Source organism: Pinus tabuliformis, chromosome J (genome assembly GCF_031772625.1).
Source record: "Pinus tabuliformis cultivar Carrire ecotype Pingquan chromosome J, CPIR1, whole genome shotgun sequence".
In the NCBI taxonomy this organism is placed as follows: Eukaryota; Viridiplantae; Streptophyta; class Pinopsida; order Pinales; family Pinaceae; genus Pinus; species Pinus tabuliformis.
In genome coordinates, this window is record NC_142295.1 from 492454640 (window position 1) to 492472399 (window position 17760).

Consider the following 17760-nt stretch of genomic DNA (forward strand, 5'->3'; position numbering starts at 1 on the left):
GACTGTATGGTTTTGGTATAGGTACCAATCACCTATTTTATAATTTTTGGACAACTGCAGAGTTTTTTGGATTTCAAATGACAATCTGGGAGGAGGGGATCTCATCAATAGGCAAGAGACCGGGTAGACAAATTGGTCAATAAATTCACAGTATGAATATGGTGAATCTTGGACTTGGTGGAAAAATGATGACCAGAAGATGACAAACCTTCTTTATCCCCTAGAATCCAGCTTCTTGTTAGGGCATTGAAAGGCCTCGGATTGATAATACATGAACAAGTGGTAGATATATGATGAATATTTGAATATACCCTCCCTGTCCACTTTGAAGAGTTTGTCATGTATCTTGTTGGCTATGAATTTAGCAAAGTTATATTTGTAAGCAGGAGGTTGGCATGGGCTTTAAGCAGCTAATAACACCAGCACTGTCTCATCAACGTGCTCACTGGTTTTATAGCGCAACACATAGGAAATCATGTCAACCAGAAGTTGGCCTACATCAGTAAAATGGACATGCAAGAAAGGAGGTGGCCCTGTGGGCTGGTGGTCAGCTCTCATAAATGTCTTGGTGATCTTCTCAATGTCAGCAGTGGAAAGCTTGGCACGTGTATCCAGTAGATAGTTCATGGAGAAGGGAAACAACAGCTGAGTTTGTTTGAAGTTGAGCATCTGGTTGATGGAGTCAGGATTGATGTGGAAGAGTATGCTCCCAGATGGAGACTTGACAGCTCTGTGATTTGGATCATAATTCTCAACACATAAGCGAATGATTTCTGGAAAAATATTAACAGATGGGAGAAAATAGTGAGGCAGATTAGATTCCCATATCCCATATGTGTCATTGTTGCTCAAGTAGTTGTCCCTCAATTCCCGAAAGGTCTGTAAATGGTTCCTGTCACCCACAAGGTCTTGGATGAGGTAATCTCTGTCAACAAGAGGCATGGCCTCAAGCTCTTTGTTAGGTGGATTCATGGGAGCAACACTGAGAGCTATGGGTGCAGCCATTGTATAGCCTTTAGGTGTTGTCTTTCGAATGCAGTTTCTGAATGTAATAGTGTGAATGTAATAGCTTGTAAATCTCTTTTAGAAGTCAGGTGGCAGACTAAATGCAGGTGATGCTAGATATATATTCAAAGAGGAGTAAGTAGATTAAGCAGACTTGCCTCTTCTTTGCTTTGGTAAATTCATAAGGATTATGAACATCGAGGATGAATTGCAGAGGGGGGGCAGGACTATAAGCTGGTTAAACGCAGTTCTTCAATTATATGCTCGGAAAAAGGGAACAATGCCGGGCAGTTGGAGGGTAAATTGAAAATTAAGGCCGAAAATGATTGTTCAATAGTGAATTTTGGACAAGGGGACAATGTGGATTATTTTGGGTCAGCATTTACTGAATGAAAATATTTAATTTAGGATTTACCAGGTAATTAGTGGAGAACTTTGCAGAGAAATGGCAAGAACACGGGTAAATAGGTAAATTACGGCAAATAGTTGGATAATTAGCGCCGAGAGCTGCCGGGTTGAGCAATGGATGGAGAATGCAGCTGAATTGGTAAGTAGCGACGTCCCAAGCTTTGAATTCATAGTGTGGAGGCAATTTTTGGAATAAACGAGCAGAACGACTCCCTCTCTTTTCCAGCGAAAATGACAAAAAACGGTTCAATAGCGCGTTTATAACGACAAATTCGGCACATATGGGTTTTTGGCGCTTTTCTGCGATGACGTCAACATGACGTCATCAGCGGGGCCCGGGTACGGATGATGACGTGGGTGTTGAGTTGGAAGCCAGTGTGGCGGGACATGGTGGAGGGACGTGGGGGCGGCAAGATGGCGTGGAGGGTGACGGGCGTGGTGGCAGGGGCTTTGGGTATGACGTCATCATGACGCGGGAGTGACGCGACAGGGGAGGCGGACTGCAGGAGGGTTGTTTCTGGTTTCCCCGCACCTCTATAGGGGAAAGGTGGTAATGGGGAGAGGGGCTCCGAACAACCCCGGTGGCCGCCACGCATCTAGCGTACGGGAGCAAAACCACCCGCTCACCGGACTTTAAACCACGGCAGGTCTAGGACTGAGATTGACCGCCCACCTTCGGATTGGGGGCAACGGAAGATCAGCAGCTAGCGGGCGCCCCGACCCAGCGTGCAAGTTTCGGTGGGGACCCGCCAAACAATAAAATAATATTTAAAATTGCGGGTTCAAAACTTTGGTTATGGGGGTTTTAATGGGTTTCAAATGCATAAGGGTTAATGTGTCGGGGTCGAACAACATTTAAACATTAAGTTTGATCATGGGGGGGGGGTTTTATAGGTATTTTCGAGAAAATGGTAGGTGAGGGTTTAGTGTAGGCTATTAATTTAACCGAGGGTTAGAGTAATTCCAGAGTAAGGGTTGACTAGAGTCCCTGATGGACTAATGTCTCCCACAGAAGTGCTAGTTAGCTATAATGCTAAAAGGGGGGGGATATTTATATACTTTCTGGGTTCTTTGCATATAATGATATAATGGTAGGGGGAGGGGTAGCACTTAGGGATTTATATAGTAAAACTAGAAATTAATATGGATTGGGGATGTGAGAGAGGAATAGAGAACTAAGTTTAATGAGTAAACTTAGATTTAGAAGCAGATGGGAGTGAAGAATGATTTTACACAAGAAATGTGGCTTCTTTTCAGAGAGAGAGGTCACAACTTGACATGAAATTTACAAATGAGAAATGTAAGGAGGACTATTTAGGCAGATCCCATAGTGCTCAAGGGAATGTTAGTAAGAAACTTCTGAAGGGGATGAGGGAAGTTAGTGATGATTTGGTAGTTTTCCAAATAGACCATTGCTCTTGTCTTTCTCCTACTGGTGAGATCAGATGTGAGTTTTCTCATTTCATATGCTTGGATCTTGTTTTCTGCAACCTTCAACTGCCTACCCTGCCTAATATGCCTAACATTCTTTCTTCCTTTGGATGGGTGCACTTAGCCTTGCAAACCCTGATAATTCTCTTTTCTTTTTGCTGTCCTCCTATCTAAGTCTACCCTTATGACTTCCAAGGGCCCAGATTAAGCAGTTGGGCTTCTTCCTTTCTCTATCCACCTAGCCATCTGTCAAGCTTGAACTGTTTGAGCATGGTACTTCATCTCTAGTCTAAAACATGCAATTTAAAACATGGTATGGCCCAACTTGAGCTGTTGGACCACCCATCAAAGTAGTACTGGCATTTTGGATTAGCCACTTTCATGGTCTTTATTTGGGGTTCATTTCATTTATTTTTTCTTTGACCAGTTCATTTTCTTGCCTTTTGATTATTATTTTAAGGCATACCCTCTTTACATTTTTTAATTGTCTGTTTCTTTCACAAAAATGGAACCTTAGTACCACGGAAGATGAACATTTTTTGGCACTTCCACTGTCAATCATGAGAAATGAAAACCTATTGGTATAGGAGGCTAACAGATTCTACTTTAGCTCTGGATTACTTGGATACAGTCCTACCATCTGAAGAAGAAATTTTGGAGGCAATGATGGGTGTGGATTGACCATGGGAAGATTTACATCATCGTTCATATTTTCTCCCTCCATTGCATGAAGTTGAATCTAGGTTCTCCAATCTGTCTACTAGTGATGTTTGTATAGTTTCAAACACATTGGCTCCAACACAATTTTCTATCGAAGGTAACATGTTGGTTATCTTATGAACTGTACCTATAAAAATATCTAGGAATCCTAACATGATTGAAAATATCTTCATCGGAGTTGATCGTTCCAATGAAGAAATTAAAATATACACTGACCTCTTTAAAGAATTTCGAGATGTGTTTGCTTGGTATTATAATGAAATTCTTGGAATTGATCCATCTATAGTCCAGCATGAGATCAAGACATACGAAAATGCCAAACCAATTCGTCAAAAACTTCGACCATTCAATCCTCGGAAAGCAGCATCTATTAAATCTGAAGTTGAAAAGCTACTTAAGGTGGGTTTCATATACCCCGTTCCTCTAACAGAGTGGGTTTCAAATCTAGCCCGAGTAGAGAAGAGGCAAGGAATGATCCGAGTATGTATTGACTTTAGGGATTAATAAATCTTGTCCAAGGGAAAATTACCCCACGCCTTTTATTGATCAAATTTTTTTATGAATGTGTGGGTAATGAAATTTTTTCATTCATGGATGGATTCTCTGGCTACAATTAAATTACTATCTGTCCAGAGGACTAGCACAAGACAACCTTTATTTGTTCCGGGGGCACATTTTCCTATAAAAAGATGCCTTTTTTTCTTAAAAATGTTGGAGCTACTTTTCAGCGGGCCATGTCTTATGCTTTCCACAACATCAAACATGTTATCGAAGCATACTTGGATGACTTAGCTACTCGTTCTCGTAAGAGAATTGATCATTCCAGCCACCTTCGATTAGTCTTTGAGAGATGTCCTTTTTATAAAATCCAATTGAATCCAGATATGTGTGTTTTTGTGGCCACATCAGGTCGGCTGTTAGGATTCATCGTATCGACTGAAGGGATTCGAGTTGATCCTTTCAAGGTTGAGGCAATAATTTAGTTGCCTCCCTCATCTTCAATTTGTCAACTTCAAAGTCTCCAAGGAAAGGAAATTTTTTTGAGGAGATTTATAGAAAATGTACCAAATGATTTATGTTTTTTCTTAAGAAAGGAGTTCCATTTTTGTGGGATGACTTCGTGCAACAACCTTTTGATGCTTTGAAAAAAGCATTAACCTCTGCTCCATTGTTGAGTCCACACGATTATGGCAGATATTTCCTTTTGTAACTCACTGTGGCAGAATCACCCATCGATATGGTTCTGGTTCAGGACGATGATGCTCTCAATGAGCATGTAATCTATTACTTGAGTTGAGGCTTAATAGGACCTAAGCTACGCTATTCTCCCATTGTGAAATTAGCCTTGACGGCTGTCCATGTTGTCCAACAGCTTCATCATTACATTCTGCTGCCCAAAACATTTGTCTTAGCGATTGTCAATCCTTTTAGTTTGTGCTCAGTAGGTGAGTAATTGGGGGCAAGTATAATGAATGGGTTGTTATTTTGAAAAAAATCAATCTTGAGTTCTTGTCAGCCAAATCTAAGGAGTCATTGGTTTTTGTGGAATTGTTTTCAGAGCTGCCTTATGAGGAACATATTTTTTATGATGAAACGTTTCCCCACGAACATTTATTCTTCATTTATTCATAAGATCCTTGGTATAGAGATATCATTATATATCTCCAGACTTCAAAGTTTCCACCTCCTTTCTCCAAAGATGAGCGTTCAAAGTTACGTCACCTTACCAAAAACTATGTTATCATTGGTGATACATTATATCGTAGAGGGGTTGACTCAATCCTTAGGCGTTGCTTTACTTTGGAAGAAGCTGAGTCTGTACTTAATGATTGCCACAGTGGAGCTTGTGGCGGTCATCTATCAGTGTTTGTAATAGCCCAAAAAAAATTGTGTGCAGCCTATTGTTGGCCTTCAATTTTCAAGGACTGTTTTGATGTAGTCAAACATTGCCATCCTTGTCAAATTTATACTCAGCAAATGTGTGCATGTCCATCTCCCCTTTTTCCTGTTATCACTTTCAGTCCATTTACGAAGTGGGGCATTTATTTTACTACTTGTAATCCACCTTCGACAGTGAATCACAAGTACATAATTGTGGTCGTAGACTACTTTACAAAGTGGGCTAAGGCCATTCCTACTTACAAAAACCATAGTGAAACAACAACCTTGTTTCTCTTCAACCAGCGTATTTTACAATTTGGTATCCCAAGAGAGATTGTCACTGACTATGACAATCATTTCCACAATCAACTAATGACCAAATTAGCTCTGAAGTTGGGCTTCCGGCAGGAGCATTCATCTCCATATTATCCTTAGGCCAATGGGCAAGTCGAAGCCATCAATAATTCCCTTAAGACTATCCTGCAAAGGACAATCGATAAAAGTCGATCCAATTGGCACATCATGTTGTACCCTTCACTCTAGGCATATCAAACCTGGGTTAAGACTGTCACCGGTTTTACTCCTTTTCAACTAGTTTATGGGTTGGAATCTACTTTCCCTATCGAATTTGAAATTTCATCCCTTAGGCTGGCTTTAGAATGTCTTCTAAAGATGTCTAGTCTCAAATAATGCTTCGTTCATTTGGAACAACTTTATGAGCAGCGTCGATATGCAACCATAATAAACGAATCCCATAAGAAGAGGGTTAAAACTCAGTTTGATAAAGTTGTATGTCCTCGGGTTTTTTCTGAAGGTGACCTTGTCTTAATATATGACGAAGACAAAGACGCCCTAGGGGCAAGCAAATTCAAGTCCATGTGGTATGGTCCCTTTATAGTCAAGAAAGTTTTGGGAAAAGGGGCCTATGAATTAATTAATTTTGAAGGGAACAAGCTGGTAGAACCTAGAAATGGGCTCTACCTTAAGAAGTATTTTGCTTAGGCTTCGGCCAAGCAATTTCTTATTTGTATATATTGTATCTTTGTACATATTTTTCTGGAATTTTGTTATACGACATTTTTTTATCACTTTGGCAGGTGTTGATGGATGATTCAATATATTTCAGATTTTCCGATGGTGCTAGTCGGCACGCTCAGAATCTTGCTTCCACGGCTTGGGTGATTTATTATTCATTTCTAGTTGATGGTGTTGAGAGGAGTATGTATTGGCCCTACTTCGAACAACATTTCCGAATATACTGCCATTCTTAATTTACTATCGGAAGTAATATCTTATGGGATTGATTCATTGGTAGTTTATCTAGACTCATAGCTAATGATCTCGTAGTTAGATAACATTTATCGAGTTCGAGATCCTTATTTATATCACCAATTTTTGAGAGTCAGAGTGTTGCAATGATAATTTATTTATATCACATATGTTCACATTCCACGATCCAAGAATTCATTAGTAGACTCTATTTCTAATCAAGCATTAGATTGGCACATTAATCATTCATCCAATTAAAGAACATCAAAAATCGAATCTGTATATATATCATAAAATCGCATGTATATAGATAGAGTGTTCAAAAAATAATATACAAACTTGGGGCAAGATGCCCTCAAAAATTATGTTCATGCCCATAATCATGTCCAGTCAGACATAGGTCTGTCTATCAAGCTGGCTCAGGATGAGTAGCTAAAAAGTTAACCACCACGTTGGGTACATTCCAAAGTGTCTAGACCCAATCCTGTGGTACCCCTACCACACAGCACTGCATCTCCTTAGGTAGATCCTCTATGGCAATCATAGGTACCTGGTGAGTTAGTCTCACCAAGTTTATTTGAACTACATATAGGACACTCTCTGTCTCAGCTCCTGCCTCTTATGCCCCTCTTCCGCAATGCCTGTGCCCTGAAAATCCATTTGGACTCACTGGACCCACATCTGGAACATGATCATTTTGTAATTATTTTGTTTCATCAAGAAAATTTCTAAGTTCATTTCATTTTAAAAAATATAAAAAATCTTCAAAATTCACAAAAACTTAAAAATTATTACTTATGTCTCCCCATGTCGCATTTGGTGGTAACACTAAGTCTATATCTCCTCGAAAATTCATACCGGCATACAGGTAGTCGTCGACTGCAATGACCTGTTGGTCCCACCAGGTGCAAAAGTCATCATCAAAAGTAATTCTAGGCATGTCCCCGCCTCCAAGGCATTTCATCAAGTCTGCCCATTTACCCATTCATGGATCTCTAGGGCTGCTGATGGACATTGATACTTTGGGATGTAACCTAGGTACCTTCTCGAAGAAGAATGAACATAATATAGTCCCATATCCAAAATTCTTCGTCTGACCCTTCTGTATAGAGGTCAATTGGCTCTTCATGTTAGTCAGAAGAGGTGTGCACCAGTCAAATATTGTGGTAAGACATTCCACTGCCAGGCTCATAGATACTTGTGATGCCTGATGCAACGAAGCTGACCCATTTGCCTGTGCAATGGTAAATAGCAAAATCCTCAGGGATAAACTTTCCACATGTTTGATTGGAATCTGGCTTCCAATCTTCTTTGGATGTCTAAGACAATATATATGGACATAGTCTTCTACTGAAAGACTACTTCTCAACCTGCCAATTGAATGCATGACCTCCCCTCTTTAGGAGAGACTGGTAGTAAATTAGATGTCTTCGACCTCAATCCGTATAGGCATCTAGTCCATCATGAAAGCATCATACTTTGCACTCCGGTAGTGGATCAATAGTTCGAGCAAGCATGTATTGGCTTTCATATTAGGTATTTTGAAGAATTTCAATAAGCCATAGCCTCTTAGAGCGTGTAATATAGTTTGGTCATTCATTACCTCACTATCAATAGTGGTATGCTCTCTTTCCCTCCAACTAATATTCATCCTGCAAAAAATTAGAGTTTCAAAGGTTAGTTTTTATGTTCAAACTTTAACTCATGTACACGTGGGTTCCCTTTACACACAGTCGCATGTAGGGTTGTCGTATACACAGGTTGATCACATCCAACCTGCATGTATGCAGAGTTGAATTTTTGGACATAATTTCCCACAGTCAAAACTTTAAGAAAACTTCTAAAAACTATCATAAAACATTACAAGAATGATTTGAGGGTTACTTGATAACTTTGGGGTGATTTGAATGATCCAATTTTTTAGAGGAAAGCTTGCTCCCTTTTTCTCCACAGCTGTTTGCTACAAACAAAAATGAAAAAGTTATGAGTCCAAAAGTCAGTATATAACTTTGAAATTGCAAAGTATTTTTTCAAAAATTTATTTTTTTCTCATGAACTTTTTGACCTATGGGCTTGGATTGTCGAGATTGGGTTGTCTTTCTAAGATATTTTGGAGACCTTCTTCAATATGTTATTCTGGTCCCATGACCGTTGACCTATCATGGGAGGTATTGTTCACTCACTAGAATTTACGTTAGGGAAAACCATTTTCCACTGCATCTTGCATACTAGCATCCATTCATCGATACATTAGCCATAGGTTCGACCCCATTGTATCTTGGTTAGCAAGCCATTTTAACTTGCAGATTTTGAAATCAAGATGTGATGGTAGAGCCATCCTCTACATGGGCATCTTAGTTAGAACCTTTCTGACATTGGTTGCCTATGCTGCTATATTGAGTAAGCTGTGGAGTCCTCTTTAGTCCCACCATGACTGATGCATTGAAGACACATTCTCCTTTCTTTCACACTAATTTCTGGCCTTATACCCTAGAGGCTCCTTTGTGTTGAGTTGTATTGTTGCATTACATTTTCACTATTTTCACCTTTTGGCCTTGAGTCAGCTTCACTTAGAATCATGTTTAAGCCACTTATCTAACCATGTCTTCTACAAAATCAACCATGTAATCACTTATCTTCTGTAACTTGACGCATCCTTTTACCCGTGGAAAGAACATCCCTTTGAGTGTCATCAACTAGCTTTTCCTCTCTATATTGAGCATAGAAATGTTCCCTTGCCAAGAACTAGATCATATGTTTCTCTAACACTCGTTCTTTCCAGTGTATTATAGCATTTTTTTATTCTTTTTCCATCTTAAATAAAAAGACAAAAAAATTATATATTCCAAAAAGAGTGGGAACGGGACAACGTTTCCATATTTTGATGGCAGCTAGAGTCATTCATGTCGTCCTTGAATAAAGCACTCAAAATAACGTCTCTCCTCCATTTGGGTGGGATTTAGTTTGACTTAGGTACACCTTAACTTTGTCATTGAGTCAGTACTCCTCGGATTGGTTACCTCTTCCAATCATATGGAGAGTTTTCTCATGCCTCCTGCATCACAAACTTATAGAGAGTTATCATATGTTTCTATATAGTCATCATTGAGTCGTGCTTTTGTTCAAGGGAAGTAAACCTGAGTTGGCCTCTCTGCAGTGTCTCCTAACCTAATTTTCAGTTAGCCATCCCTGGTTGTCAGTGTCATGCTTGTCATCGCATCAGTTATATTGGTCCTTTTCTCATGCCGGTTTGAGAAGGTCTCTATTGACTTCTTGATGACCGGTCTTGTCCTTATCAACTATGACATATTGCTCTGAAGGTAGATCTAGAGCCACACCCTAACCCTATTTTCATTATCGATAATTCACCTTGTGCTCAGCATCGATCAGTGTCATGGGTCTTTGAATGAGTGGTTTCCCTTGTGTTCAACATCAACTTTCATTATCACACATCGGGATTCATGTAGTGCCTTGGTTTTGATTTGACCCTATTGGTGGATTCCTCGCCTCTACGTCAACTTTAATTATTGGTTGGTTCAGAGAGATTCTATAGTGTGCTAGCTACATCTTGTGTATGTCGGAAACGTGCTTCGGTTGAGTTACTACATCTTTTTCATCTGATTCCTTCCACATTATTAGCCTACGGGTTACACTTGCACTAGATTGATGAAGGATTCCTTAATGCCTTCCTTCTAGCGAATCTTTTCCTATTAACTATAGTTCACTTGCTCTGGGACAAGGATCTAGAGTCTATTTCGAAGTACCTTGGGGTTTGAAATCATCAGTGGCAGATTCCTTCGCTATCGACAGTGGCAAACCGTCATTGTCCCCTAATTTATAAATTCTTCTAGTTGTTTGACTTCAACTCATTTATTTGCACTTGTTAGATTGTACTAGGTACCTTGACTCTCATTATCATTATCGATGAGTAGTATCGCATTTGTTAACGGTATAAATCAATGAACGATAATCAAACGATTTCTCACATGGTCGACCTCAGATCATTTATTCCCATTGTGTAGAAATGTACCGCGATGGTCAGTGAAGACCTCGGGTTGCATCAGCCTGTTTTGGTTCACTTGTCAGGTGCTCCTGTTGCTGCTAGTTGACACCATCCACCTTATATGTTGCAGTTCTTCACAGCGACATCTTATATGCTGGCATTTGAGTTGTGATGTATTACCATTTTATTCCATCATGTTCATTTGGTACTATTGGGATCCGTTTTTGACATCAGTGACCAGCTTCATCCTTCAACATCATTGATCGTCTTCTTATGTGTGATATTCAGACATGTACTTTTTGATCACGACTAGATGATCCATTATGTACTTTCAGTTTCTTTATACTTGTATACATATTGGATCCGCTTGTACTTGATATGCGGATTTTCTTTACTTCCTCTGAGCATGGGTATGCCCACCTCAGGCAACAGTTTCTTTCTGATCTCTTTTGATGGCTTGGAAAGATGAATTCTTGTGACGTCCTTCTCAGTCTCGATAAGATTCGTTCCACTTAATACATTTCATCCATCATGTACCCCTTCTGACCTCATATATTAGGGGGCATATGTTATAGCACATTTTACCACTCTCCGTATTTGTGCTTCTTGGTTTATGACCTAGGGAAACCCCTCCTTCCAGACTTCGTCCAATTATATTAAAAAATAGTGTTTTATTCCCTGTACGCTAATTTTCCCTGAGATAAAAGCATGTACACACGGGTCAGTCAATACCCAACCTACGTCTATGTGTTAAAACACCAAATAAATTTCTTAATTATGGGCAGAGTTCACGGGTTTTACCTATTGATTATCTCCTACTCCCTGTTCCCGAATTGTTTCCCAGCCAGAAAACTAATTGGGAGAAGTATAAATAGACTTCTATGGGAAGGCCTTAAGGAGGAGAAGACATAGAGTTATTGTACTGAGATTATCCCTGATTGAGTTTGATGAATCCCTCTGCCTCATGCACTTCCCCAAGCTTTAGGAAACCCTTGTTTCCTTGATTATAGATATTCTCCCTTTTGCTTGAGATATCATGGTGTTGGTTATGGAAGAAGATTGTTAAAGACTGGGATAGGACAAATCCGGACGACGGTTCCACTTGGAGCCAGAAGAAGAAGACTCAGGTGAATTCTCTCCATGTTATTTATAGCTTACCGCAATAAACGAAATGATGTCTTGTTTCTGAAATTAACTATATTGATGCATCAAATTGTGTTGTAATTGATATATGAATGTTGTTTTGATGTATGATCAATCATTTGTTTATATGATATAAAGTCAATTTGGTGAATATGATTTACTTCTATACTGATATGTATGTTCGAATTGAATTATTTTCAGGTTTGAAGAACATTGGGAGTTGCAGAGGGTCTAAACCCTGCAGGACCTACTCGAACAAAGGAAATTCGGGTATGGTCACTCTCATGTAGTTTGATTATATAAGCATTTTTCCTGAGATTTATGAGTGTTTCTTGTTGTAGTTTGCTTCTTCTCTGTTGGGGTTCTAAACCAAAGCCCTAGGGTACTTATTCGCAAAACAATGGTATGGAGTAAAGTAAATTCCATATATTAACACATCGAAAACTCAATACTTCCTAGAAAAATTCAAAGCTAGGAATGCATATGCCCAAGTGAAAAGCCAAGAAAATAGAAAGTGAAACTATAGAGGTAGACAAAAGTGGGTATCAAGAAACTAGGGACAACCACATAGGGAAGGGATCCATGAGAATAAAAAATAATTTGGAGTAAGGAGGAGCATTTATCACTACTTAAAGTTTTTGATACAACTTGGTAGCCAAAACTAGTAAGCCTACCCATTCATAGGAAACATGTCAAGAGACTAAAAGAATTTTTTGTTTTCCCACCTTTCATGGAATTATTCTTAGGAACTAGACAAAATTGCATTCTTCAACTTGCTAAAAACTTAGGTTTTTTCAAAAAATGTGCTATGACAAGAAGGTAGAGCACTTAAAAAAAGGCTACGGAAACAAGAAAAAGATGATAGGAGAAACATTGTACTGACTCGAAAGGAAGATAGAATGACCACAGAAGGGTGAGCTTAGTAAGAAAATAAAAATATCAAGTAAAGAGAATCATTTCCTAGTACTTAATTTTTTTAGAAGACTAGGAAGCTAAAACAAGAGAATTTTCCCATGCACAACAAATATGTTAGGTGTTAGGCCCCTATACTACTAGTGTAACCCCTTATTGTTATTAGTACAACCCACTTATTATATTGTTGTACACATGTAGTCCCCATATTGTTATTATTGTGCCCCATAGAAGCCCACTATTGTTATTATTGTGCCCTTACATTATTATTGTTATGTCAGCTCTGATTATATTATGACCCCTTAGACTCCTATATATAGAAAGAAGGTCTTGTCATTTGTATCATCTAAGAATTATTCATTTGTGTAATGTAAAGGAGGTTTCCCCATCGAACAGGCTTATTTCTAAGGTGTTGATCTATCTTTTTTATCTTTCTGTGATCTAGTTTCATAACGTTTGGTATCAGAGCTTTGGATTCTATGGTTTTGCTTCTCCAAATAGATCATCGTGGAATTTTCGCTATAACCTTCTTTCTGTGATGTTTCAGAAGTGAAAAAAACCCATTTGAGATGAACTCGCGCTAAACCTTAGGTCCAAATTTTAGAGCTTCTCTCGCTATATTTTCGGGGATATGATCCGAGGAAGTTAGGGTTTTTGAAAGCCCCAGAATTCCAACCAAAATAGGTCATCATGTGATTTTCACTATATCACTTTTGCTACAAAGTTTTAGAAGCTGAAACAAAAACCCATTTGAGAAGAAATCGGTCTGAACCTTGGCTACAAATTTCAGATCGTGTCCCGCTACATGTTTGGAGATATAGTCTGAGGAATTTAGGGCTTATAGAGACCCCCAAATTACATTCCAAACATGTCACCTTGGGAAAATCGTCATAGCGATCTCTCTACGCTTCAGATTGAAATTTCGTAAGAAGTTACAGAAAGAGAATGGACATTTTTTTATTTTTTGTATTTTTCAAATACAAAGGACAAAATAGTGACATGTCGAACTTCATACAAGTTCTCTCTAGTGAAAAGGTATATAGTCAGGTCATATTGGGAGATTGTGGATAACTCTTTCTTGGAGAATCCAATTTTGATCAAACTAGTGGCAGTGGAAAGAGGACATAGAGGGTTACTTCAGGTCGTAACTTTAGAACTAGAAGAGTCGAAATTACAGATTTATAGTCATTTCAAGATCGAGCTCCTAAAATAAAGAAAAGGCGATATGAGGAAGTTTGATGGAAAGGATCCCGTAAATTGGATACGTCAAATGGAGCAAGATTTTGATCTACATGAGGTGCAACTGTTACAAAATGTATGTATTGCATCTTCATATTTAGAACGAGATCAAATTTTTACGGTATAAAGTTCTTTGTTCTCATAAACCACTTTTTACGTGGTCCATTTTCACAGAGGAAATGATAGCACATTATGCGGATACAAGGAGAAACATCTTCTTTATCGAATTGATAAATCTCAAACAAAAGTGTTCAATGGTAGAGCACATTGAGGACTTTCAAAATTTGAATATAAGAGTAAATTATATTCTAGAGAAGCAAAGGATTAATGTCTTCGTAGGTACTTTAAAGGATAACATTCAACATGAGGTTCTTCTTTGGGAACCTGATTCATTGGAGAAGGCATTCAGGTGGGCAAGAAAAATTGAAAGTGAAATTATGGAAACAAGGAATCACACCACTCATGACTATAATTATGGAAGTGTTTCTTCTCTTAGCCTTCCACAACCTACAAGGTTTACACCACAACAATTGGAAGAAAAAAGAGAAAAAGGGCTTTGTTACAATTGTGATAGCAAATGCACTAAAGGTCATAAGTGTGCTGAGAAGAAATTATTTTACATAGAGTATGAATAGGAGGAAGAAGAGGATCAAGAAACATCAAAAGAAGAGGATATATGCCAAGACCCAACCATAGAGAAAGAAGGAATGAATCCGACCATATCTTGTAAAGCATTAGCAATAATTACTACTCATCAAAATCTCAAGATAGAAGGACATATGAAGAAGAAAAAAGTTCAAGAAGTGAAAGCTCACATCGAGAAAGAAGAAATGAATCCGACCATATCTTGTAATGCATTGCCTGGAATTACCACTCCTCAAACTATCAAGATAGAATGACATATCAATAAGAAAAAAGCTCAAGATGTGAAACATCACATTGAGCACTAAGAAATGAATCCGACCATATCTTGTAAAGCATTGGAATAAATTACCACTCCTCAAACTCTAAGGATAGAAGGACATATCAAGAAGAAAAAGGTTCAAGTAGTGAAAGATCACATCAAGCATCAACAACAAGGTCTCAAACTTTTAAAGTATAATGCCACTTTGGTCCAGAATCGAATGAAACAACAGGTATATCAACATCATAGTGAAGAACAATTTGATGTAGATGATTGGGTATTTTTATGGCTACATATCAAGCAAGCTATTTATGAGAAGGAAATCTTGTCAATACTACATGCACTTAAGAAATGGCGACCTTATCCAATGGGAAGACACTTCAAGGTAAAAATGGATCATGATAGTCTTAAATACTTCTTAGATCAAATATTATCTTTAGAAGAATGGAAAAAATGGGTCACAAATATGTTGGGTTATGACTTTGACATCATCTACAGAAAAGGGAAGAAAACTTTTGTTGCAGATGCACTCTCAAGAAAGGATGAGGATGTCGAAGCATTGTTTTGTGCTATTTCTATTATCCAACGAGGTTGGATAAATGAAGCAATGGATGAATGGAAGAAGGACAAACAAGTGTGGCCACTCATTCAAAAGTTGCAGAATATCACAAATTCAAACAATATTGCCATAACTTGAAGAGGAAGGAAAAATCATATTGGAACTTGGAGCAGTCACAGAAGCATGAACCCAATAGCTATGAAATCGATCAATTTCAGAGTATCTCATCAAGTGGAAGAACTTACCCACTGAAGATTCGACGTGGGAGGACAAGAATTTTATACAAAAGCATCAAGAACTACTCAAGCATTGAGGACAACACTTTTTGAAGGATAGGGGCACGTTAGGCACCTATACTACTACTGTAACCCCTTATTGTTATTAGTACAACCCCCTTGTTATATTTTTGTACACATGTAGTCCCGATATTGTTATTATTGTGCCCTTACATTATTATTATTATGTCGGCTCTGATTATATTATGACCCCTTAGACTCCTATATATAGAAAGGAGGTCTTGTCATTTGTGTAATGTAAAGGAGGTTACCCCCTCGAAGAGGCTTATTTATAAGGCATTGATCTATGTTTTCTATCTTTCTGTGAGCTGGTTTCATAACATTAGGAGACCAAAAAAAAATATGGTTTCTTTCCTTCCTTAGCATGAGTGGGATATATTAAATGAAAAACCATCATTCAACATACCAAAAGCTTGGGGTTTCCTAGAAAAGTTTCACAACAAGAAAAAGGATACTCAAATTAAACCTTAATAAAAGAACAAGACAAATAACAAAAGGAAGATCAAAGTGAGTATAAAAGAATAGGGAATGCCCAAACAATGGAGAGATTAATAAAATCACAAAAATAGTTTCAAATAAAGAGACGAATTGGTCATGACTTAAATTTTTTGAGAATTAGGAGCCAAAATTGGAAAGCCCACCTATGTACAAGAAATATATGATGAGACCAAATGAAATTTAGGTTTCCTATCTTACTTGGCACAAGTGAAAAGTAAATCAAACACCATCCTTCCACATATGGAAAACATAGGGTTACAAAAGTAGTGGCAAGACACGAAGGAAAATTATTTGGATAAAATGTGGAATAAGGTCACATCTAATATTCTCTTGTCAATGTATTGGTTAGTGTGTCTTGGTTAATGTATTTATGCTTCTAGTTACAATGACTACAATATACTATAGTTATAATTTATTTTCATAAGAAAGTATCATTTTATGTGAATATTGGTGATAAACAAGTTGATTGTTGGTTTTCTTTAGGTTTAATTTTAGGTCATTGTTGGGGATATTTTTTTTTCAACTTTTCATTTTTCCTTCACTCAATAACCTATGAATTTTAGTGTTTTACAAGCACCAATTTTCAAGGATTTATAGTGTTAACAATTTTCAATCCTCTAGTGGTTGCCGAGGATAGGAGATTTTCTTGATAACATTTCTTCTTACCACTACATATTTCTAAAAAAATTTCTAGTTATTTATTTGAGACTAAACAGATTAAAGAAAAAAATGGCAATGTTTACATTATGTGATTTGTAAACTCACATGTATATTCCTTTAGACAATTCTTCACAAAATATTTAATAATATTATGCTTAAAATAAAAAATCTATACTATGATGGTATATCTTTCCTTAGATTTATGGAATTATTAAGTTATTGTTTATAGCATATACATGCAAGATATAAAAATGTAAGAAAGAGATAAAAAATACAACAATCACCCACAAACAACAATAAAAAAATGATATTACCTAGGAAACCCTTATGAAGAAAATTGAGCTAGAAGGTAAGACTACACTTCTCTATCTCTTTGATGAGAAATGGTTGGAAGTACAAAAAAGTGAGACTTATGGCCAGTGGGATGCTATAGTGCACAAAATCTCTCTCTTTTCTCTCTCTTTATCCACTCTCAGCTACTCTATTCATCTATGGAAAAGATGCACTTGAATGGAGTGGAACCCCTTTTGCTTCTAGTGGATTAGTTATAACAAAACCAAATAGCCTACGAGTGGTTAATTTTGACTCCTTCAACTCTTAAATAGAGTTATAATATTGAATCTTATAGAATTTCCTTCATCATGATCACATCGATAACCCCTATTCCATGGACACTGGGGGTTGACATGGAATCTTCGTATATCATGGTGGTCAAACATGAAGGTTAACTTCTAGGTGCCATAACTTTGGTATACGAAATCCGATTGAGATGGTTCTTAGGAAGTTGGAAAGGTACCAATTTGTAGAATAGTGTTAGTAGGTGAAACACTTA